Consider the following 26,465-nt stretch of genomic DNA (forward strand, 5'->3'; position numbering starts at 1 on the left):
TGCCAACCCGCTGGTCGTCCTGTAAGTGACAGTCGGCCAGTAAGAGGCAATGGTCAGAGAAGAACACCGGCTTGACGTCGGTGGATCTTACTGTGACAGCACGGGACACAAACAGGAAGTCAATCCTGGAACGAGCAGACCTGTCCGATCTTGACCATGTGTATCTGCGCTGCGTTCTGTCTGCAGGTTTACTGAAGACGTCGTGCAGTTTGGCATCCTTAACTGTTTCTATCAGGAATCTGGACGTAGCGTCCAGTTTGCTGTCATCACTGCCGGATCGTCCAGCCGCATCGATGATGCAGTTGAAGTCACCGCCTAGGATGACCGGCCTGGACGTCGCCAGCAGCAGTGGGAGCTGCTGGAAGACAGTCAGTCACTCGCTGCGTTGTACCGGGGCGTACACGTTGATCAACCGGAGCAGAGCGTTGTTGTACATTACATCTGCTACGAGGAGGCAACCGCCCACCACCTCCTTAACTTCGGAGATGGTGAAGTTACCTCCCCGCAGCACAATACCCAGGCCGGAGGAACAGGAATCATTACCCCCCAACCAGATCGATGGCCCGTGGGACCACCATCGTGACCACTGCCTGTAGGTGCTGAGGTGTGGTATTCCACACTCCTGCAGAAACAGTAGGTCGGCTTTGACCTTGGCAAGGTAATCCAAGGTTGAAACACATCGCGTAGTAGATTTAATGCTGCGCACATTAATTGAAGCAATCTTTACACCCATTTTTTAAAAGTTATTTGTTGCTTCCCATACCATTTGTCCTTGCTAGTCCCAGTCCTTCGGGATGTTCCTGCATACCCATAGTGTACGCAAGCTATTTCACATTCGTTGGGCTCAGAAACTCCTCCTGGTTTTTCATGCAGGGATTGTTCCGCTGGGGTGACATCAGGGGGGTCATGTAGGCAGCAAGGCTTGGGCTATCCTCTGCTGTTCCCCTCTGTTACTCCTCAAAAATATCATTCCCAGAGCTGAGGTGCACCAGGCGTGTCTTTGCTCTCGGTGTCCCGGAGCTGGGATGCGCTGGGCATGTCGCTAGGTTCAGCGCTTTGGGTTTGGGGTGCACTGGCTCATCACAGCTTCCAGTGCTCGGGGCCTGGGGGGCTTCATCTTCCAGCTCCTTTGAGTTCTGCTTCCTCTTTTGCAGGTGCTGTCGTTCCGGCCCTTCCTCGTCCAGTGAAGAGGAGCTGCTGTAGTCTGTCTCAGACGGTAACCTCCTCTTGCCACTGGTTTGGGTGGTGGCCTGTTCTGCTTTTGGAGGTTTTTTTCTTTGTGGTTTTCCTCTGGACCACTTGCCACTGGCCTGTTTGTCCATCTGCTGCCTCGTCCTCCATTGATTCTGTCTGTGGAGGAGGGGTTAGCACTGTTACTCTCTGACCTGCTTGTGCTCCAGTCTGCTGTTAAGGAGTGCAAGCTGCCTTTTTAAAGGCTGCATAGAGTTTTGCAGGTAATTTAGCTGATTACACTTGTTTTACATTCATTTGATGCCAATTGGAATGCAAATGAGCAGACCCAGGAAACCAGTAACTCATTCTGCAGACTGCCGATAGGCGCTAATTTATTTTATGAAGTGCAACAAGCAGTATAATTAATTTCAGGAAACTTCTAGGCCTTTGAATCTAGGTTTCTTTAAAAACAAGTTCAAACAGTAATTTTACACTGACTTCCACAGACCCCAGACTCTGTAGATTGAAGTTAGTTGTCTTGTCACTTCCTAAACTGCAGTGAATATTTTCATTGTAAGAGCTCCTTTCTTTATCTCTTCAACCTTCATAGGCTGCCAATCTTTCCTGCTAAATGTTTAATTTTCAGTCTGCTTTCTGGTAACTTTACAACAATATTCATCTGCTTTTGTTTTATATGTATTTGAAAAGAATTAGGGCTATGGCGAGAAAGCTTTTTCAAAGAGCCAACACATGAATGAGGGGTCAAATGTTCCCTTTCTGTGCTGTAAGACTATGATTAGTTAAGTATTCCCTGTATGTTCTGCGAAAAATGGGAGGAGTGGGGTGGGGGCATGGGGAACAACACCTATAAGTTGCTAAAAAAAAACAACTCCCCCTACTAAAAAAGCCTCTGCCCCTTTAGAACATCCTTTGCACATTAGACCCAGTCCAGGTGACCAACAGAATCCCATTGTAAACAGATAGGTAATGGTTTACTTTATCACAATAAAACTCTCTGACAGAATGTGTAAGATCACTTTGGCTGAATCAGAGGCTGACTGGAATATTGTGTGCAGTCCAAATCAAGTGGGCTCTAGCAAAATGGATTCTCCATTCAATTTCCCAGCCCTCGTATGCACACTGCATGGCAACAGAACTTGATTCCTTTGAAGAGACCCTGAAGAAACACCACACTGCACCAAATGATTGCCTGGAAATATAAACGGGACATCTCAGTCATTTAGGATCTGTCCAGTGCTGTGGCAATGTAGCATGATTGTGTACATGATTGTAGCTAGTGAACTCAAAATAACAACTGGCTGAAATAGAGACTGGGAATCCAGTAGGCCTAAAGGACGACCTTTCAACTCTGGGAGCCAGGATTGAATCCAGCCCTTAAAGGTAGGACTAAGCTCTCCGCTCTGGGGAAATTTAGGGGGATAGTATACTTTAACAATCCAGTTCACCTCTGGGAACTGAGATCAAATCTAACACGACCTAATGGAATGAAAGCCTCCTCGCTCGATTGGCTTTGAGTTGTTCAGTTTGGTCATGGCAGAGTCAGTGGCAGCCCTCAAACTTAAAATCTGTAGAAGCTCACAATCACGAGGGGTCAGTGAAAAGCAGCTCAAAATAGAACACGGCCCAATTAAAGTTTTTCTTCTTAAATTGTGCTTGACTACAGTGTGAGCAGAACAAGGGAACTTAAGTCCCATTCGACTAGAGATTTAAGGAAGTTTTATAAAATCATGTAAAGGAGTAACACAGAGCTTGCATCAGAAAATCCAAAAATGTACAGAGCCAAATAAATATGATCAAGTTTATATGTTTAACAAGGTTATCAGATCACTAGATTATTAAAGTACAAACTCTGCACCATGAATCGATTAATCATTACTGACCTGCATAAAGATAAGTGTGAAATAAAGCCTGGTAAAAGTAACCACAGCGCTCCTCTTTGAATGAAGTGTTGTTGCTTTGATGTGAATCTGCTTTGCTTTTATTAACTTCGTAACCACAGGCACCCATAGATACTGAGCTCTTCAGGCGGCCGGATAGCAACCAGAATGCTGAACAAGAGCAGTGTCAAATTATCATATCCAAGTGTCACTCTCAAATCAGTAGTCAAACCACTGATATCCGCACAAGATAAAAGTACATTTTTTTAAACATTACACATTATTCATGCTCGAAATGATGGCAGTTCCTACTTAATCCACACGTACCAAATTCCTCAGTTCTGTTTTGACACCTGCTCTAGAATAACACGGAGATCATTTTGGTATGAATGTGCTGACTGTTTGTACAAACAACACAAGTATAATCCCTGCCCCATAAATCAGGTGCCTGCATTGCGATTACAGCACAGTAAGACTCCAGTTTATCTTGACATCATTTTGTCCACATTACATAGGTTCCAGAAAGTAACAACAGATTTGTTCTAAGCACATGCCCAGGCACAGCTGGTCCTAAGATTGCACGTTATGTTTCAGTGATCCAAAATTTTCAAGAAACAACCCATCTAACGTCCGATAAACACATCTGATGACACCAGCATATCTGCTTTAATTAGAAACCTACAAACTGTTTGCTCCTTGACTACTGCAAGGTTTTGTACAATAATACTTTTTTAAAATTCTCTTCCTAATTTCCTTCCTTCCTTTCATGAGTGACTGACTCTTACTGGGGTACAATTCCACAGCCTCCAACTCTTGTTAATCTGTTAATTGTGTATCAATTGTTTGATTATATGCAGGTGGAGGGAGTTAATTGAGGTCTTACTTCAGCAATTCTAAGCAGACAGTCACTGAGACCGGTGGAAGCTTTGAGTGAGGAGCAACATGTTTGTAATCCTTTACTCTGTATAATAAATGTGAAACTGAATAAAGATAGGTTCCAGCATTGTCCTTCCATAACAAGCTTTCTGGTGTTTAACAATGCTCACTGGGGTATAGTTCTACAGACACTGACTCTCACTGGAGTACATTTCCACAAACACTGACACTCACTGGGGTACAGTTCCACAGGTACTGACATTCACCGGGGTACAGGTTGCACAGGCACTGACTCTCACTGCAATACAGTTCCACAAATACTGACTCTCACCTGGGTACAGTTCCACATTCACTGACCCTTACTGGGGTACAGTTCCACAGGCACTGACTCTCCCTGGGGTACAGGTTCCACACACACTGACTCTCACTGGGATACAGTTCCACAGGCACTGACTCTCACTGGGATACAGCTACATACGAATACACGAACATACGACTTAGGAGCAGGAGTAGGCCACTCGGCCCCTCAAGCCTGCTCTGTCATTCAATAAGTTCATGGCTGAACTGATTACTCCACATTTCCACCTACTCCCGATAACCTTTCACCCCCTTGCTTATCAAGAATCTATTTACCTCTGCCTTAAAAATATTCAAAGACTCTGCTTCCACCGCCTTTTGAGGAAGAGAATTCCAAAGACTCACGACCCTCTGAGAGAAAAAATTTCTCCTCATCTCTATCTTAAATGGGCGACCCCTTATTTTTAAACAGTGACTCCTAGTTTGAGATTCTCCCACAAGGGGAAACATCTTTTCCACATCCACCCTGTCAAGACCCCTCAGGATCTTATATGTTTCAATCAAGTCGCCTCTTACTCTTCTAAATTCCAACAAATACATGCCGAGCCTGTCCAATCTTTCCTCATAAGGCAGCCCACCCATTCCAGGTATTAGTCTAGTAAACCTTCTCTGTACTGCCTCCAATGCATTTACATCCTTCCTTAAATAAGGAGACCAGTACTGTACACAATACTCCAGATGTGGTCTCACCAATGCCCTGTATAGCTGAAGCATAACCTCCCTACTTTTGTATTCAATTCCCTTTGCGATAAATGATAACATTCTATTAGCTTTCCTAATTACTTGCTGTACCTGCATACTAAGTTTTAGCGATTCATGCACTAGGACATCGAGATCCCTCTGCATCTCAGAGCTCTGCAATCTCTCACCATTTAGATAATATGCTTCTTTTTTATTCTTTCTGCCAAAGTGGACAATTTCACACTTTCCCACATGATACTCCATTTGCCAGGTCTTTGCCCACTCACTTAACCTATCTATATCCCTTTGTAGCCCCCTTATGTCCTCTTCACAAGTTACTTTCCTACCTATCTTTGTGTCATCAGCAAATCTAGCAACCATACCTTCGGTCCCTTCATCTAAGTTATTTATATAAAATTGTAAAAAGTTGAGGCCCCAGCACAGATCCCTGTTGCACACCACTTGTAACATTTTGCCAACCAGAAAATGACCATTTATGCCTACTCTCTGTTTCCTGTTAGCTAACCAATTTCTGTCCATGCCAATATGTTAACCCCGACACCATGAGCATTTATTTTCTGCAATAACCTTTGATGTGACACCTTATCAAATGCCTTCTGGAAATCTAAGTACAATACGTCCACCGGTTCCCCTTTATCCACAGCACATGTAACTCCTTCAAAGAGTTCCAATAAATTGGTTAAACATGGTTTCCCTCTCACAAAACTATGTTGACTCTGCCTAATTACCTTCCGCACACACTGATTCTCACTGGGGTACAGTTCCACACACACTGACTCTCACTGGGGTACAGGTTGCACAGGCACTGACTTTCACTGGGGTACAGTTTCAGACACACAGACTCTCACTGGGATACAGTTCCACACACACTGACTCTCACTGGGGTACAGTTCCACAGGCACTGACTTTCACTGGGGTACAGTTTCAGACACACAGACTCTCACTGGGATACAGTTCCACAGGCACTGACTCTCACTGGGATACAGTTCCACACACACTGACTCTCACTGGGGTACAGTTCCACACACACTGACTCTCACTGGGGTACAGTTCCACACACACTGACTCTCACTGGGGTACAGTTCCACACACACTGACTCTCACTGGGGTACAGTTCCACAGGCACTGACTCTCACTGGGGTACAGGTTGCACAGGCACTGACTGTCACTGGGGTACAGTTCCACACACACTGATTCTCACTGGGGTACATTTCCACAGGCACTGACTTTCACTGGGGTACAGTTTCAGACACACAGACTCTCACTGGGGTACAGTTCCACAGGCACTGACTCTCACTGGGATACAGTTCCACAGGCACTGACTCTCACTGGGGTACAGTTCCACAGGCACTGGCTCTCACTGGGATACAGTTCCACACACACTGACTCTCACTGGGGTACAGTTCCACAGGCACTGGCTCTCACTGGGATACAGTTCCACACACACTGACTCTCACTGGGGTACAGTTCCACAGGCACTGATTCTCACTGGGATACAGTTCCACACACACTGACTCTCACTGGGGTGCAGTTCCACACACACTGACTCTCACTGGGGTACAGTTCCACAGGCACTGATTCTCACTGGGGTACAGTTCCACACACACTGACTCTCACTGGGGTACAGTTCCACACACACTGACTCTCACTGGGGTACAGGTTGCACAGGCACTGACTCTCACTGGGGTACAGTTCCACACACACTGACTCTCACTGGGGTGCAGTTCCACACACACTGACTCTCACTGGGGTGCAGTTCCACACACACTGACTGTCACTGGGGTACAGTTCCACACACACTGACTCTCACTGGGGTACAGTTCCACACACACTGACTCTCACTGAGGTACAGTTCCACAGGCACTGACTCTCACTGGGGTACAGTTCCACACATACTGACTCTCACTGGGATACAGTTCCACAAATACTGACTCTCACTGAGGTACAGTTACACAGGCACTGATTCTCACTGGGATACAGTTCCACAAATACTGACTCTCACTGAGGTACAGTTCCACAGGCACTGACTCTCACTGGGGTACAGTTCCATAGCTACATACAGGCACTGATTCTCAGAGTCCAATTCCCTGACGCGCATGCAGCTCGCTGGTTTATAATGCAGAGATTCCCCTGTATCCCCTGACAGGACTCTGTGCTCTAAAAATTAAAGGTTCTGGTGACCTTCATTCCCACAGAGGGAGCAATACTGGCAAATGAGTGCATATGAGACTTTCAGGAAGCAGCTAACAGATATCTAATTGAATCTGAGCTATCTTTAAATTCTTTCAGAAGAGATGGTTTTGTAGAAATGAGTTTAAATCAAGCCTCCGTATTGGGAGCAGAACCCTGCCCCACTCGTATCACTGAACAGAGTAGCACACACCACTAGAAGAGGCCTGTTCCACTTTATTTAAAAGCCTACTCTTTGGAAAAGTCTGACTCATCGTAAAAAAACAATGAGAATCATCAATCTCATTAATACCTTTGTAACGCTTATTGCAGCTCTGGCAATTGTCCGGCATGCAATGCCTGATATGGGCTGTCACTAACGGTGTCCAAGATAGTGTCTGTGAGCTGTCGAAGGGGGCATGATCCAAGGAGTTTGACCAACGATGTTAGGGAATATGAGCAGTCCTGATTACCATCAACCATTCATTTAATATCTCACTGTTCAGAGAAATTAATCCACTCACATTGATAAACAGAGTGAATTATTTCAACTTGAACTTACAGGAAATGCAGCTGTGTCTTTACGTCATGCCCAGTGACAGCATCATTCACATTCAAATCAGGTCAGAGCGGTACCAGTGCATGTTTGTACTGGATTTTACAGCTGAAATTTTACACATTTAATATGGGAATATGAACTTTTGAGACTGTCCCTAAAACTCCTAATTTGCTTTGAGACTGCTGATATGACTTTGTCTGTGGAAACATTATCATGTAAGATCAGAAATTTGATTAAAATTACAACTAGTGATTACTCATACTGTTGAAATCGATAAGGTTTACTTTTGCAGAAGTTACTTGCTTGATGTTGTCTTTAAACTGTACAACCCTTATCAGTTCATTACAAGTTCAGGCACAGTTAAAGCAGCACTGGGCTTTTTTCTACTTCAAAGTGACTGGCCTTATGTTTTGACACAGGTTAAACAGTCAGAAAACACATTCAAATACAAGGTGGATTGAGGTTTAAATACATCCCTCACTGCAAAGCCTGGAGACTCCTGAACAACAAAACTGATCTATTTTATCCAATACACCAACATAGCTTAGAAATTATAATTGAAGGTTTGTGTTCTCTGTAAGACATCTTCTATTTCCAACACATCATTGGGCACCTATTCCAGAATTATCCCTCAGCTTATCCCATTTCCTCTTTTACTGTTGTAGGGATTCAAAGGAAGAATTTCCTCTCCCTTTTCTGGGGAGGGACAGGTCCAAAACATTCAGGAAGATCACTATTTCTGACGAAGTTATGAACACAATACAATATTGCTACACATGGCAGCCAAAGTAATTCACCCCTGTGGAAGACTATTGATGAACCACTCAACACTATCTGTTCACACGAGGCTCCGAGTAACAAAGGAACAAGCCGCAGAGCATTGGTGAGAGGAGAAATCAGGAACACACTCCAGCTATCAGTCAGTACAACTCTTAACCTCAGCTAGGTCAAGCACCGGTTTCATACTTTCACTTTATCTCCTTCCATCCAGACAGTTCCTTTCTTAGATTCAAAGAAGAAAAGCTTACCATGCACTAATGTGAGTGATAAAGATTTTGAGCAAATGCTTTGACAGATCCTGCAACATGACACCAGAATTCATATTGTCACGAGAGTTTTGTTTTTTTTTAAACTAAGAGGTCTGTGTGCCTTTAAGACTGAGGAAAAAGGACTTTCTGTGAACAGTGAGTGAATGTTGACTTGGTATTTGAAGTGCAGGCTGTAAAACTCATATCCAAGCAACAGAAAGATTTGCGATTGTCTTGTGACTTCACTGTTGAAAGCTTTCAGTTTCAGTTCTGCAGAGTGAAAGAGACCAGGGAGCTGTGAGCAGCTGAAAGCCAGTTGCTGTTGGAGACCTGTGTTTGCAGACCAGAAAAAGAACTCTCCCTGGAAGGAATGCTTGTCTCGCTTGTAAAAAAGGAATTTTATATTTGAGTTGGGGCTGTGCTCTGCCTGGAGAGAAATAAAGACTCCTGAAGAGACAGAAAAGACCCCTGGAGCGAAAAAGGCCCAGAGGAAGAGGAGTTGCTGCTCTCTGTGTAGAAAGACTCCTTTGCTGAAAGAAAGCCTGCATTGTTAAAGGTAGCAAAATTCCTATTGTCTCCAGTTTGTGGAAAATCTCTGCCTCAAGAATGAGTCATGTTACTCCTGTGTTGTTTTGGAAGATCCTGAAATCTCAAGAAAGCTTTTACTGTTAGACTGCTACTTTAAAATTTAAGTAGACCCGTTGCTACAGTCTTTTGCTGAAAGATCTGTGTGATGTCTCCTGCAGACAAGGGCGACACAATGGCACAGTGGTTAGCACCTTAGCCTCACAGCTCTAGCGATCCAGGTTCAGTTCTGGGTACTGCCTGTGCAGAGTTTGCAAGTTCTCCCTGTGACTGCGTGGGTTTCCGTCGGGTGCTCCAGTTTCCTCCCACAGCCAAAGACTTGCAGGTTGATAGGTAAATTGGCCATTATAAATTGCCCCTAGTGGTGGTAAGAGAATTGAGGGAAGGTGGGGATGTGGTAGGAAATATGGGATTAATGTAGGATTATTATAAATGGGTGGTTGATGGTCGGCACAGACTTGGTGGGCCAAAGGGCCTGTTTCAGTGCTGTATCTCTCTATGACAAAATGCATACCCATCATAGACTGTTCATTAATTTCACCTGGAACAGCATCAAATGGCATCCAACTATTCAACTCTGGGACACCTCACCAATCTGGAAATATCCTCCCAGACTGTGACAATTAATTATTTATTATTCCTAAAAAAACTGTTACAACTTAAAACAACTTTTTTTAAAAACTGGTTAACCATTTGGTTTTGAATGGATGTGTGTGTATGAGGGTTAGGAAGATTAAGGAGTTATAAAATCTTTTCATACTGTCATACAGGGCCCCCACCTGCCAAGAATGAGGCACATTAATTTTGTCATGAACATTGATTTTAAACCGTTACTGGAGTGAGGTGAGGACTTGTTGAACAGATCAGCCATGGCTGGAAAAGACATTTGCATATTAACAGACGGTGTTTGGAAGGACAAAGCAGCCATTCCCTGACATTCAACCCACAATGGACTTCTGATCACCAGATGTTGAAGGTGGGGGAGCTTACATTCCAGGTTGACTGCTAAAATGGACATGGTCAAACCAGTTATTCACATGACTAACCTGCTGGGCAACCTGAGTTTTTTGAATTTGTACAAACAGTTTGGGGCGAAAGCTGTTTGCTCCTGGACTGAGATCTCTCTCCTGTCTGGTCCCATCTCTTTCTCACAAGCCTCTGAATCCACTGAAGACACATAAACCCCAAGAGAGAAAAGTCTCCTACAGCGAACAAGGTTTAAGCAGAATACTGGGCCCCAACAGAAAGTAAGATCTACCTACAATCAAGGACTCTACAGTGAGCTCGAAGAACCGTAACAACACTTCAGATATCGCCTCAAACTTTTCCACTTTATTTTTCTTCTGCTCTTTTCTATCTCTATTTGCATGTATTGCATATGCATGCTAGCATGGGGTCCGGCATGTATCCGTAGGCGTTAACCCAATTAGAGTTTGTTTAATAAATTTCAACTTTTCTTCTTTAAACCTCAGAAAGCCTGTTTGTGCTGGTTTCTTTGCCTTATAATTGGAAAGTGGTGAACAAGGATTCACCAAGGGGGAGCGAAAACCACGGTGTGTTTAAAATTAAACCCTGTTACAGTGAGACCAGGTGAAGGCTGAAAGGGAACCCTAGACCCCTTTCTCACCTGATCATAGCAATACGTATAGACTCATTATCATTTAAAAACTTGGTTTATTAATAAATAGTTAATTTTGTTGTTGTTTAAAGAAACCTGATTTGGTGTGCTTTATTCTGGGGGATAAATATTGTGTTTAATTTGACTAATATCCAGTCAGTGGGAAACTTTACTAATATGCTGTGGCCTGTGAAGTGGTGGGACTGAATTAACAGTGCATTACTCCTGCCATTGTCGTAACGATATTAAAATGTGTCATTGCATCCCAAAATAACACACCTTCTCTCTGTTTCTACTTTCCCTGCAGTGATCAAGGCAGTGTCCTGAAAGAGAGCAAGAATCATTCAGAATGCTGAGGAGTCATGTCTGTATGCGGTAGAGATTTCACGGTCACAGGTAAATACTGAAGTAAATTATTCGATTGATAACTTCTCAGTTATTCAAAATAACATAAATTATGTTATTGCTTCTTTTTTGTGTGCCTCAAGTAGTTTGAAGAATTTTGTTGGTGATTTGCTGTTATATTCTGGAAATGTATCCATCCAGTACCTACTTTAGAATCTATATCTTCATGAACAAATAAACAGCAGCATTGACAACAAGTTGCTGAGGCCTCAATTTCACTTGTGTAAATGTAACTGGATAATTTAACAACTTGTAAAACACTAACCAGCATTAACTAACAGAGATTCCACAGCTGAGCTGTTTAAAATGATAAAGGGATTCAATAGGGTGGATACAGAGAAACTGTTTCCTCGGCCGGGGGTGGGGAGCATGCGGAAGATAAAATTAGAACTAGGCCACTTAGGAGTGAAATCAGGAAGCACTTTTCATACAAAGGGTAGCAGAAAGCTAAAACGCTCTGAAACAAAAAGTTGTGGGTATTGGATTAATTGAAATTTTCCAGATTGGAATCATTAGATTTTTGTTATATTCCTAATCTACAATAAATACAAGCAGTCTGAGCTGTACCTCAGCTGATGGACATGCAGCAAACAATCCATTTAGGTGGGGTGTCTTCTCTTGGTGCACCTTTGCTGATGGCTGTGAAGGTCAATCCTTGAGGGGCAGGATCTGCCACAAGTGCTTCACGTGAAGCTGCCAAGTGACGCTGTGAGTTGTTGTTTTTGCTGTTGGCGCCTGTTGCCAAGCAGCTGTAGCAACTGGTCATCGTGGTAGTGCACACCAATCCATAGTGTTACGACCAGGTGAGAAGGAGTCTAGGGGTTCCCTCTCAGTCTTTGCCTGGTTTAACCGTAACAGGGTTTTTTTTTAAAACACCGAGTTTTTAGCTTCCCCTCAGTGAATCCGTTTTCCAATTGTAAGGCAAAGAAATCAAACAGACAGGTTTTCTTAGATTTTAGACAAGAAAGGTGGAAGTTTATTAATCTTAAACTCTAATCCGGTTAACAACTACGAATATGCGACACGACCACACTAGCATGCATACACGATAAAAGTAGAAAAGAATAAAGGGGAAATGTTTGAGGCAATAATTATAGGAAATTATAGGCCGGTGAGCCTTACGTCAGTGGTAGGGAAATTATTAGAGAGGATTCTTCGGGACAGGATTTACTCCCATTTGGAAACAAATGAACTTATTAGCGAGAGACAGCATGGTTTTGTGAAGGGGAGGTCGTGTCTCACTAATTTGATTGAGTTTTTTGAGGAAGTGACAAAGATGATTGATGAAGGAAGGGCAGTGGATGTTATCTATATGGACTTTAGTAAAGCCTTTGACAAGGTCCCTCATGGCAGACTGGTACAAAAGGTGAAGTCACACAGGATCAGAGGTGAGCTGGCAAGATGGATACAGAACTGGCTCGGTCAGAGAAGACAGAGGGTAACAGTGGATGGGTGTTTTTCTGAATGGAGGGATGTGACTGGTGGTGTTCCGCAGGGATCAGTGCTGGGACCTTTGCTGTTTGTAGTATATATAAATGATTTGGAGGAAAATGTAGCTGGTCTGATTAGTAAGTTTGCGGACGACACAAAGATTGGTGGAGTTGCGGATAATGATGAGGATTGTCAGAAGATACAGCAGGATATAGATCGGTTGGAGACTTGGACGGAGAAATGGCAGATGGAGTTTAATCCGGACAAATGTGAGGTAATGCATTTTGGAAGGTCTAATGCAGGTGGGAAGTATACAGTAAATGGCAGAACCCTTAGGAGTATTGACAGGCAGAGAGATCTGGGCGTACAGGTCCACAGGCCACTGAAAGTGGCAACGCAGGTGGATAAGGTAGTCAAGAAGGCATACAAGCATGCTTGCCTTCATCGGTCGGGGCATAGAGTATAAAAATAGGCAAGTCATGCTGCAGCTGTACAGAACTTTAGTTAGGTCACACTTAGAATATTGCGTGCAATTCTGGTCGCCACACTACCAGAAGGACGTGGAGGCTTTGGAGAGGGTACAGAAGAGGTTTACCAGGATGTTGCCTGGTCTGGAGGGCATTAGCTATGAGGAGAGGTTGGATAAACTCAGATTGTTTTCATTGGAACGACGGAGGTGGAGGGGCGATATGATAGAGGTTTACAAGGTTATGAGCGGCATGGACAGAGTGGATAGTCAGAAGCTTTTTCCCAGGGTGGAAGAGTCAGTTACTAGGGGACATAGGTTTAAGGTGCGAGGGGCAAAGTTTAGAGGGGATGTGCGAGGCAAGTTCTTTACACAGAGGGTGGTGAGTGCCTGGAACTTGCTGCCGGGGGAGGTGGTGGAAGCAGATACGATAACGACATTTAAGAGGCATCTTGACAAATACATGAATAGGATGGGAATAGAGGGATACGGACCCCGGAAGTGGAGAAGGTGTTAGTTTAGGCAGGCATCAAGATTGGCGCAGGCTTGGAGGGCCGAATGGCCTGTTCCTGTGCTGTACTGTTCTTTGTTCTTTGTTCTTTGTTCAATAGATGTGTTTCTGTGAGTTTGCTGTGAAGCCTTTGGTGGGAATGGAGTTCCAGGATTTTGACGCAGCAACAGTGAAGGAACGGCAATATAGTTCCAAGTCAGGATGGTGTGTGGCTTGGAGGGGAGCTTGTTCCCATGCATCTGCTGCCCTTGTCCTTCTAGGTGGTAGAGGTTGAGGGTTTGGAAGGTGCTGTCGAAGGAGCCTTGGTGAGTTGCTGCAGTGTACCTTGTCATTGGTGCACACTGCTGTCGCTGTGCATTAGTGGTGAAGGGAGTGAATGTTGAAGGTAGTGGATGGGGTGCAAATCAAGCGGGCTGCTGGATGGTGTCGAGCTTCTTGAGTGTTGTTGGAGCTGCACCCATCCAGGCAAGTGGAGAGTATTCCATCACACTCCTGACTTGTGTCTCGTAGATCTTGGACAGGCACTGGGGAGTCAGGAGGTGAGTTATTCATCGAGTCATAGGGCCGTACAGCATTGAAACAGGCCCTTCGGCCCACCGCGTCCATGCCGACCATAATGCCTATCTATACTAATCCCACCTGCCTGCATTAATTCCATATCCCTCTATGCCTTGCTCATTCAAGTACCTGTCCAGATGCCTCTTAAATGTCACTACTGTTCCTGCCTCCACCACCTCCTCAGGCAGCTCATTCCAGATACCCACTATTCTTTGTGTGAAAAATTTACCCCTTTGATCCCCTTTAAACCTCCTCCTTCTCACTTTAAATCTATGCCCTCTAGTTTTAGTCACCCCTACCATGGGAAACAGACTCTGGCTATTCCGAAGAAGGGTCACTGACCCGAAACGTTAACTCTGCTTCTCTTTCCACAGATGCTGCCAGACCTGCTGAGTGATTCCAGCATTTCTTGTTTTTGTTTCAGATTTCCAGCATCCGCAGTATTTTGCTTTTATTACTCTGGCTATGTACCCTATCTATGCCCCTCATAATTTTATATACCTCTATCGTGTCCCCTCTCAGCCTCCTTCGCTCCAGGGAAAACAGATCCAGCCTATCCAACCTCTCTTTATAACTCAAGCCCTCCAAACCAGGCAACATCCTTGTCAATCTTTTCTGCACCCTCTCTAGCTTAATCACATCTTTCCTGTAGTGCGGCAACCAGAACTGCACACAGTACTCCGATTGCGGCCTAACCAACATTATGTACAACTGCAACATGACGTCCCAACTCTTGTACTCAATGCCTCGGCCGATGAAGGCAAGCATGCCATACGCCTTCTTCACCACCCTGTCTACCTGTGTTGCCACTTTCAAGGAACTATGTACTTGCACCCCAAGGTCTCTCTGCTCAACAACACTCCCCAGGGCCCTGCCATTCACTGTATATGTCCTGCCCTGGTTTAACTTCCCAAAATGCATCACTTCGCACTTGTCTGTGTTAAATTCCATTGGCCAATCCCTTGCCCACTTTCCCAGTTAATCTATATCCTGTTGTAACCTTAGACAACCTTCTTCACTGTCCACTATACCACCAACTTTGGTGTCATCTGCAAAGTTACTAACCATGCCCCCTACATTCACATCCAAGTCATTAATATATATGACAAACAACAGAGGGCCCAGCACCGATCCCTGCGGCACACCACTGGTCACCGGCCTCCAATCTGAAAAACAACCCTCCACTACCACCCTCTGCCTCCTATCACCAAGCCAATTTTGTATCCAATTTGCTAGCTCACCCTGGATCCCATGTGTTCGAACCTTCTGGACCAGACTACCATGCGGGACCTTGTCAAAGGCCTTGCTAAAGTCCATGTGGACAACGTCCATCGCCACCCCCTCGTCAATCCTCTTGGTCACCTCCTCGAAAAACTCAATCAAATTCGTGAGACATGATTTCCCACGCACAAAGCCATTCTGACTATCCCGAATCAGACCATGCCTTTCCAGATGCATATAAATCCTGTCTCTCAGAATCCACAGAATTCCCAGCCTCTGACCTGTTCCTGTGGCCGCAATATCTATGTGGCTGGTCCAGTTCAGTTTCTGGTCAATGGTAACCCCCAGGATGTTGATGGTGGGGGATTCAGCGATGGTAATGCCATTGAACATCAATGAGAGATAGTTAGATTCTCTCTTGTCTGAGATGATCGTTATCTGGCACTTGTGTGGTGCGACTGTTACTTGCCACATATCAGCCCAAGCCTGGATGTTGTCCAGGTCTTGCTACATCTGGACACGGACTGCTTCAGTAACTGAGGAGTTGCGAATGGTGCTGAACATTGTGCAATTATCAGCGAAAATCCCCACTTCTGACCTCATGATGGAGGGAAGGTCATTGATGAAGCAGCTGAAGATGGTTGGGCCTCAGACACTGCCCTGAGGAACTTCTGCAGTGATGTCCTGGGACTGAGATGATCATCAACCAACAACCACAGCCATCTTCCTTTGCACTAGGTATGACTCCAACCATCGGAGAGTTTTTCCCCTGATTCCCATTGACTGCAGTTTTGCTAGGGCTCCTTGATGCCATACTTGGTCATCTGCTGCCTTGATGTCAAGGACAGTCACTCTCACCTCACCTCTGGAGTTCAGCTCTTTAAATTTTCATAGAATGTAATGACATTGATACTGTTATAAACACCCAACTGAATGCTTTTGTGCAACTAAGAAGTCTTGTTCCACATTATATTATGTGGTGCTACACCGATAGCTCCAAAAAAGATAAAGGCATGCTCTGATAGCTCAGATGCTCATGGTGAATCTCCTCTGGGTTTTGGAATCCGTGAGGACCCCGCCCAAGACTGCCCTACGTTACTTGTGTAGGGCATCATCAGGGCTGGAGACAGCATGTGGGGCTCCGTCTGGGGAGGTGGGGGGAGCAGGCAAGTGCAAGGGATGAGAAGTGGGAGCATCTTGAGAAGAGTCCCCACTTCCACTTGCCCTTCCTCCATCTTTGATCTCATGGCCCACCTGCACTTCCCTACTAGCCAAGAGCTGGAAAGTACATGGCTATATTTCAGTGAGGCATTGAACAGCCAAGACTTGCATTTATATAGTGCCTTTCACAACCACCAGATGTCTCAAAGTGCTTTACAGCCAATGAAGTACATTTTTAATGCAGAAAATGATGGACTGAGTGTGCAGGCCATTGGTGAGGGCAAGCATGCACTCAATTGCCTGCCATGTCTAATGTTCCATGCAAGTGACCACTCTTTCCATGGAGATGGACATCAGAATAAATGCCAGAGATGTCATGCCACTGATGGTAGAGACAGACTCCTCCAATCTCTTTCCAAGGGTGTACATTACCTCTGGAAATGCTAACAAAAGCTTACACATTTCCCATTGCTGCTCCAGAAGTGTCCCATTTGTGGATGACCCCCTGAGGTTCAGCATCTGCATCAGCTGAGCAGAGCTCCTCCTGTGCAGCAGTCAGGGTGCCTTTGATTGCAGAGCCACCCCTGTTCGCTGCCCCTCCCTGGAGTTGTGCATTCTCTTCTGCAATGAGAGAAAGCAGAGAGTTTTGAGTGTGAGAAATGGAATGTGTGGAGAGGATGGAATGACAACATTTGTGGAGGGTGACTGTGAGGGATGGGTGTGAGATTCCACCAAGATGAGGATGAGTGTGAGTGTTGGGTGTCCAGATGGAGATGTGAGGAGGTGCTTGGAGAGAGAGGAATGGTTGGAGCTGCAAGATGTGTTAGTCTGAGGAGAGCTGCTCAGGGGAATGCTGGGCAAGGCAGAGAGTGGGGTTGGCACCTGAAAGTGTCATGCCACCCACCTTTCCTGCCCTTATGAGGTCATCAAACTTCTTGTGGCACTGTTCCTGCATTAGGGACTGCACTCCTGTTGCTGTCTGCTTCACAGACTTCCAGCCACACCTGTTTAGTTTGTATAGGTGGTCTTCTCCTCCCATCCACGGGAAACAACACATCTCTTTGGACTCTCACTGCCTCCAGCCTCGCCTCAGAGCAGAAGCAGAGAAACAGGGAGGTTGGGGAGGGGGGTGCGGTGGGGCAGCCTCCCCACATCTCATTTCCATCCTTCTTCTTCCTGCAGCCTTCAGAAACAATGTTGGATACTGCCATTCTGAGGCCTACTGGGATCCCTTTATGAAGAGATGCTTTCATTGATAGATGCAGGTGTCATCATGCCTGCACTCTGATTGGTCGGGAAACCAGAAAGTCTGATGCTAATGCCATAGCTGAATTAAACAGCCATGTCAAAGCCGGCTGCTGCAATAATCAGGTTCAGTGGGTCAGTTCCATTAAAATCCCACCTGTGTGTGGGCAGTTACCATGACGTGGTCACTGTGGTCACTTTGCCACAGGTCTGTCCTATAGTAAATGGTACATGAGCTAGTATTTAGGGTAGTTAGGACACTCTTTGTATTGAAGACTTGTTTCTCCTGGTTTGCGCTGCTATTGTTGCTTCTCAATGTGGGTTCTGCAGAAGTTATGACCGCATCCCTCCTTCGTACTCTGGGTAGCACACCACAATCAGATCCTATTGATGTTACCACACCTCAATTATATGTCATCATGGGAAGGACAGCATTACCCCTGAAATAATCAAGAGTGCCAAGCCTGCTATACTCTCAGCACTACATGAACTGCTATGCCTGTGCTGGGACGAGGGAGCAGTACCCCAGGACATGCGCGATGCCAACATCATCACCCTCTATAAAAACAAAGGTGACCGCGGTGACTGCAACAACTACCGTGGAATCTCCCTGCTCAGCATAGTGGGGAAAGTCTTTGCTCGAGTCACTCTGAACAGGCTCCAGAAGCTGGCCGAGCGCGTCTACCCTGAGGCACAGTGTGGCTTTCGTGCAGAGAGATCGACCATTGACATGCTGTTCTCCCTTCGTCAGATACAGGAGAAATGCCGTGAACAACAGATGCCCCTCTATGTTGCTTTCATTGATATCACCAAAGCCTTTGACCTCGTCAGCAGACGTGGTCTCTTCAGACTACTAGAAAAGATTGGATGCCCACCAAAGCTACTAAGTATCATCACCTCATTCCATGACAATATGAAAGGCACAATTCAACATGGTGGCTCCTCATCAGAGCCCTTTCCTATCCTGAGTGGTGTGAAACAGGGCTGTGTTCTCGCACCCACACTTTTTGGGATTTTCTTCTCCCTGCTGCTCTCACATGCGTTCAAATCCTCTGAAGAAGGAATTTTCCTCCACACAAGATCGGGGGCAGGTTGTTCAACCTTGCCCGTCTAAGAGCGAAGTCCAAAGTACGGAAAGTCCTCATCAGAGAACTCCTCTTTGCTGACGATGCTGCTTTAACATCTCACACTGAAGAGTGCCTGCAGAGTCTCATCGACAGGTTTGCAGCTGCCTGCAATGAATTTGGCCTAACCATCAGCCTCAAGAAAACGAACATCATGGGGCAGGACGTCAGAAATGCTCCATCCATCAATATTGGCGACCACGCTCTGGAAGTGGTTCAAGAGTTCACCTACCTAGGCTCAACTATCAGCAGTAACCTGTCTCTAGATGCAGAAATCAACAAGCGCATGGGTAAGGCTTCCACTGCTATGTCCAGACTGGCCAAGAGAGTGTGGGAAAATGGCGCACTGACACGGAACACAAAAGTCCGAGTGTATCAGGCCTGTGTCCTCAGTACCTTGCTCTACGGCAGCGAGGCCTGGACAACGTATGCCAGCCAAGAGCGACGTCTCAATTCATTCCATCTTCGCTGCCTTCGGAGAATACTTGGCATCAGGTGGCAGGACTATATCTCCAACACAGAAGTCCTTGAAGCGGCCAACACCCCCAGCTTATACACACTACTGAGTCAGCGGCGTTTGAGATGGCTTGGCCATGTGAGCCGCATGGAAGATGGCAGGATCCCCAAAGACACATTGTACAGCGAGCTCGCCACTGGTATCAGACCCACCGGCCGTCCATGTCTCCGCTTTAAAGACGTCTGCAAACGTGACATGAAATCCTGTGACATTGATCACAAGTCGTGGGAGTCAGTTGATAGCGTTCGCCAGAGCTGGCGGGCAGCCATAAAGACGGGGCTAAAATGTGGCGAGTCAAAGAGACTTAGTAGTTGGCAGGAAAAAAGACAGAGGCGCAAGGGGAGAGCCAACTGTGCAACAGCCCCGACAAACAAATTTCTCTGCAGCACCTGTGGAAGAGCCTGTCACTCTAGAATTGGCCTTTATAGCCACTCCAGGCGCTGCTTCACAAACCACTGACCACCTCCAGGCGCGTATCCATTGTCTCTCGAGATAAGGAGGCCCAAAAGAAAAAAAAAGAAATGACCGCATCCCTCCTTCGTACTCTGGGTAGCACACCACAATCAGATCCTATCGATGTTACCACACCTCAATTATATGTCATCAATGCTATCGATTGTTACACTGTAATGAATACATCCTAGCCTCACTTTGTCATTAACACACTGCAATCCGATCTCACACTATCATTAACACAACCTGATTCCTCTGTGCTGAACACTGAGATTATTTTTTCTGATGGGAACTGGCTACAACCCAACCATGTATGACCTCCCTCTTCCCCAGTTCTCTGACAGATCTTCTGCTGATGGACTGTGGCAGGAGCTCTAGACTGTCAAAGATCCGTCATTGGATTGCAACATCTGATATACACATCGACCTATTCTTAGAACCGGCCTGGGATTCACTTTGCAAACTGCTCGAGTGATCCAGTCAGCAATTGTTGAAAGGCCAGGATATGATTTTCCTGTCAGATACTTTCAGTAATTTGCAAATGTTTCGACTCAATAAAATGCCACAGAAAAGGGAGCTTTATTTATAAGATAGTTCAGTTTCTCCAATGTCATCAAATAAGACAGACTGTGCTATATCGAATGGAGCTCTTTAACTTGCAGCTAATCCATAAAAAGACGTTCATAACTAGTTAACATAGTTATCAGGAAATGCGGGCCTAGCAAATGGGCCACGTAGCACCCGTTTTTCAGGCGCACAGAACAGCAGTGGGCTACAGCCCTGTAGCCAACCTCAGGGGCGTATGATTGTGAGATGGCCTGTATGTAGAGGCCTCACTTTCCTGCCCGCCTTTTTGGGGACGAAGTAGGCGGCTAATGCCTGAAAAACAGACGTTACACAGCCTAATTCTGGGTCCCCATTTCTTGACAACTAGTTATGAACATCTTTGTACAGATTAGCGACACGTTAAAGAGTTCTATGCGATGTAGCACAATCTGTCTTATTTGATGATATTGAAGATATTGAACTATTTTATAAATAATGCTCTGAATCTGCAACCCTTCTTCTCATGATGAGTTGCAGTAAGTGTTCTTACATCAGCATTGTTACTCTTTTTGAGAGTCAGTGAACTGAGAGACAAAAGAGTTCCTGAACAGGGATTGAAAACGGTTATTGGACATTGCAATTGTATTTATACATCTCTCTGTCAATCAGTCTCTACCAGGAGAGACATTATATGGTTTCCTTCCCTCAGGGATTCCAGACACTCTGGAGCCAGCTGTAGTTACTCTATAATTGACTTCATAACCCCACATGAGCTGCAGGTCTGTACTCAATTCCATTTACCGCCTATATTTCATATCCCTTGATACCGTTACCTAACAAAAATCTGTCAATCACAGTCTTGAAAGCTGCAATTGTCGGAGCATCTACAGGCATTTTGGGAGAGATTTCCAGATTTCCACTATCCTTGAGGTGAAAAATGTTTCTTTACTTCAGTCCTGAACGATCTAGTACTAATTTTAAGCTTGTGCCCCTAAGCTACGGATTCCTCATCAGAGGAAATGGTTACTCAATGGAATCCTTTTGTCATTTGCAGTAGGTCCAGTTTTAGCTATAGTGATGTGGATCTAATCTGATTGAAGTCATTAGGAATTGTACTTTAGTGGGACCTGCATATTAATCCTCAGGCTCAAACTCAGAGCAGGGTCAAGTTCTCTGCTGCTCTGGAACCAGACTGTCCAGCTCAGCTTACTTTGCCCCAGAACCTTGGGTTGCAGAAAATAACAATTCCAGCAGGCATTCTGTGCTGAAATTATTCCTTATTTATGAGATGTTTGAGCTGTGTGTAATACTCCACCCTTCATCTCACCAAAAGGACAGAGCTGACCTTGAGTTATCCCTCTTATAAATTAGGGAGAGACAAAAGGAGGGTAAGCAGCACACGGACAAACACCTCATTGTTTCCACTGGTCACACTGATCGTCCTGTTCCTGCAGTTAGTACAAGTTGGGCAGTCACTTGAAACGCATTTTGCCATCTGCACACAGTTAAAGGCAGAACAGCTGCAAGTATTTTAGACAAAAAAATAAATTTGGGAGAAAATATATTTTCTGTGCTCAGGTCTGAAAGTTTAACTTGGCAATGTTGCATTCCTTTGTGCTTTGAGTTACTCAGCACTGTTCTGGAGAATGTTAACTCAATGACAACTGGTGAGTAGAAGCAAGTTAGTACTTTTTAAAATAAACTGGCCTGGATTTTAACTGGCAGTGGGAAACCAGGCTAATGAGTGAACTTCACACCCGGCTGTAGCAGAATGAATCCTGGCCAATTTTAACTGCCAGACCTTGTTTAAATCCCGGTGGCTGACTAGCGGGAGGGGATGGAAGCTGCTCGCCAACATTTGGTAGGTGGCAAGTCAACATTGGGGCGATTTGTGTTTGTAAAGGGAGGGGAGTCTGCAGCAGGACAGTTTAAGCGTACTTTATGCAGCACTCCTGCTTCTCCTGCCCTCAGAAAAGGAAGTAAAACACTTACGTGATGGGCCTCTTTTGGCCTTGGCTTTTCCTACTATCAGCACCTGGTAAGAGAACAACCGGAACCTCTCTACTCAAACCGTCAGCTAAAATTGCAGTCAGGTTCCAATGTGCATGTGTAACAGACACCATCGGCTTTGGGTCGCAGATTAAAATTCAGAACTGGTTTCCAACAGGTAAGTAACCTGGATGATTTTAACTGCCTGTTTCTGTCGGGTGAATAGAATTAAAACTTTGTCTGTTCTATACAAACTTCAGGTATGTTCTTTGGTGAACGTGTTGTCTAAAGCACACTTCAATAGTACGGCATAACGTGTTTCAAATCCAGCAGCCTCTGTGGAGAGAAAAACAGAGTCAACATTTCAGGTCTGTGTGACCTGAAACGCTAACTTTGTTTTTCTCTCCACAGTTGCTGCCTGATCTGCTGAGTATTTCCAGCATTTTCTGTTTTTGCTTCAGATTTCCAGCATCTGCAGTATTTTCCTTTCAAATTACAGCCATGTAGTCACAGGAAGGCACTAAGCTTAGTTCAGGAGGGGTCAGAAGGAATGTTGTCTCCCCTCCTGGACTACTTTTACCTCTTACAGAATAGTTAGAGAGCAGCACTGGTAGGGGATGGAGAGCAAGATACTGACCCCTTCTGTGTGGGTATTCCCCCCATCTTCTACACAAAAACAAGAAATGCTGGAATCACTCAGCAGGTCTGGCAGCATCTGTGGAAAGAGAAGCAGAGTTAACGGTTCAGGTCAGTGACCCTTCTTCGGAACCCTTCTTCCCCCCATCTTCTATCCCATTTCACCCTCTCATGTCCAATCTCTCTCCATTCTGTCCCAGTTCTCTGACTCATGCTCAATTTCTCTGTCTCCTATTTCTCTTCTCTAATTTTAATCGGAAGTCTCACAGCTCCTCCATTATTCAAGCTACTTTGAGAAGTATGGTTACCTTCTTTGTATTGAACAAACTCTTAAACCAAAGTCTATTCCAGATTTAAACCTGCTCCCATATCTGGAGATGCTCCGAATGAACTTTAAGACCCCACAGTTCCAGAAAGACCATGCAAGGTGCTCCAAATCCTCGCTGTGTAAAAGAGAAGTTCACCAGGTCAGCACTCCCCACACAGTTTGGAGATTTGACTAAACAATGGCAGCCTCATCTCCGAACCATGTTCCTTTCGAGCATCACTCCCACTGATGAAATTACTCTCAAGATTCACTGCAGCAGCACCTCCTCTAACTCATTCATTCCTAGGACATCAAACTGTCTTTCCCTCCACCTACAATCTATGGGCTTTTAAAATGTACCCCTTGCCACTACTTCCTGTTGTACCTCAATTTCTCTCATTAATTTTTCAGCTTCAAGCTATTCCACATTGTGACTCTCAGCTCTTCAGTGAAATGTTTCAGTATAAAATGCTTCCTGTGGTGTAGAAGGTACTCAAGTTGGATGAAAAAAATTTCTGTACATTCTCTTTCATGTTACTCACAGTAAGGGTCACAATACTGAGCCGAGTCCAGCTGCATGAGCACAGCCCCATAGTCACAATACTGCAAACAGCAGAAAAGTATGGCCAATACTCTGAGGCCTGCAAACAGCAAACATTTCATTCTCAGCCTGTCAGACTGTTCATAAAAGATAGTTTAATATCTGGTTTCCTGCTCCACAGGTAGGGAAATGTCTTTTGTGGAAGTGATGTACGTTTATTAGGAATGAGTGAAGCAGCCCTCCATCCCGACCTCAGGGAATTGTGGTATGGAACTGGAGGCCCAGTATGTATGAAATCAGACTCCACATCAATCACGGGAACAGTGCCTAGGGGGAGTATTTATTTTCCAGTTGCTAGAGTGTGAGTGGAGTCTGGGAAACGTACAGCTGCCCTCTTAACTGGGGTCTCGGCCCTTTTCTCAATATTGACTCTTCTGATGGTCCTAACATTTAATCCAGTTTACAGGAGCAGACACTGAGACACACACGAGCCAGACTCTAAAATAGTTCCCTTTTTACTTTAAATTTTTTGAGATGTAAATTTTGACAGGAAGACAAAGCATATGTTGGGGATTGTTTATTTATGCAGTTTAGCTTGATTAAAGCAGCCATCTGTTTATTTACTGTTTCAGAGGCAGACTCTTCCTATTCTCCCGGTCAGTCTTTTCACCCTTTCTCAGCTTTGAGTTTGGACGGCTGGGGCCCCTTCCATTCCTCCTCCACTGTATTCTTACTAAGCCTAATCAGGAATCAAACACATTGTCACATTACCCCGGTCCCTACACTCTGTTTGAATAAAATACCTAGTCTTAATATGATTGAAGATATTACAGGCACAGCAAGGTAAGCTCAGGCAGGAACAGTTCAGACTAGATGAGGAGTGTAGGGCTATGGAGAACAGCTGAGGTTGGGTCAGATTTGGCGAGTTGGGCTCTGACTTTCTCCTGCCTGGTTGGAGAGCTTTCTGAACTCCTGGCACGCTCACCTGTCCTGTGTACTTGCTGACTTTGGCATTTTATTTTTTATTTTAGAGATACAGCACTGAAACAGGCCCTTCGGCCCACTGAGTCTGTGCCGACCATTTATACTAACCCTACAGTAATCCCATATTCCCTACCACCTACCTACATTAGGGGCAATTTACAAAGGCCAATTTACCTATCACCTACAAGTCTTTGACTGTGGGAGGAAACCGGAGCACCCAGCGAAAACCCACACGGTCACAGGGAGAACTTGCAAACTCCACACAGGTAGTACCCAGACTGAACCCAGAATCGAACCCGGGTCCCTGGAGTTGTGAGGCTGCGGTGCTAACCACTGCGCCACTGTGCCGCATTCATTCATCGAGCCCAAGTGCTTCCTGCCTGTCTGCCCCACATATCTCATGGCCTACCCATTTGCTTACATGACATGTGTGTTTTTAAGCCAGTCGGTCTACTCTAAGTGCTTCTTGACCTGCCTTCTCACTGGCCTGTCTCCTAGGTTTGCAGTTTGACTGATCACCTTGCCTGAGTGTATTTTTTTGACCTACCCGCATTATCACCCAAACCAAGTACTTAGTGGCCAGCCTGTTCCCTTGTGCAGCCCATGTGCCTCGAGTTGCAATCTACCAAGTGTTCCCTGACCCAAATGCTGTCGTGCAATATCCTCACAATTACTGCCCTCTTCCCACTCCTTCCTAGATTCCAACCCCTTGCTTCCTCCTGACAATAATGCTCACTAGTGCCTACTGACCTGACCCTCAAACCTCAACCTCCATCACAGTTACCCACAGTGCAGGATCTGTTCAGCAACCTCTTCCTCCAACTTGGCACGTGTTGGACTAATGCTTTGTCTTTTGATACATGTATTAGCACTCCCTTTCCCTTTGCCTTTGTTTCTTGACATCTTTGTCATTTAATCTCGCCTGTCCTCCGCCCTATCACACACAATCCCTTTTGTTCTTCTTCTCCCCTCCCCCATTTCACTTGCTCAAAACCTGTTACATATCTAACCTTTGCCAGTTCTGATGAAGGGTCACTGACCTGAAACGTTAACTCTGTTTCTCTCTCCACCAATGCTGCCAGACCTGCTGAGTATTTCCAGCACTGTCTGTTTTTATTTGCTATATGTTGGTACATATTGCCTTCATATTTGCCAGCTTGCCTCTGAAAAATATAAAAGTTCAAATTCAAAACTCAAAGCACCAGAATTAGGACTTGAGCATATAATGTAGGCTGACACTTCAGTACCATTACGTATTAAAATGTCAGTTTAGTACTGAAGGAGTGCTGCATTGTCAGAGGTGCCGTCTTTCAATGAAATGTTGATTCAGGTGAATAGTGGAGATTCCAAAGTACTGTTTGAAGAGAGAATTTTTTCGTGTCCTCACTAATATTCCTTCCTTAAC

At 45.1% G+C, this 26,465-nt stretch overlaps 1 protein-coding gene across 1 annotated transcript in view; it reads left to right on the forward strand.

Moving 5' to 3' along the window:
* The first annotated feature begins 2,279 nt into the window (after positions 1-2,279).
* Positions 2,280-26,465, forward strand: part of LOC137355796 (sphingosine 1-phosphate receptor 2-like) — a 235,104-nt gene continuing 210,918 nt past the window's right edge. Inside the window, exons 1-2 of the mRNA XM_068021327.1 lie at positions 2,280-2,574; positions 11,273-11,361. The gene's annotated coding sequence lies outside the window, so the exon portion shown is untranslated. The remainder of the gene's footprint in view (positions 2,575-11,272; positions 11,362-26,465) is intronic.

The sequence above is a fragment of the Heterodontus francisci genome, chromosome 43 (genome assembly GCF_036365525.1).
Source record: "Heterodontus francisci isolate sHetFra1 chromosome 43, sHetFra1.hap1, whole genome shotgun sequence".
NCBI classification, from domain to species: domain Eukaryota; kingdom Metazoa; phylum Chordata; class Chondrichthyes; order Heterodontiformes; family Heterodontidae; genus Heterodontus; species Heterodontus francisci.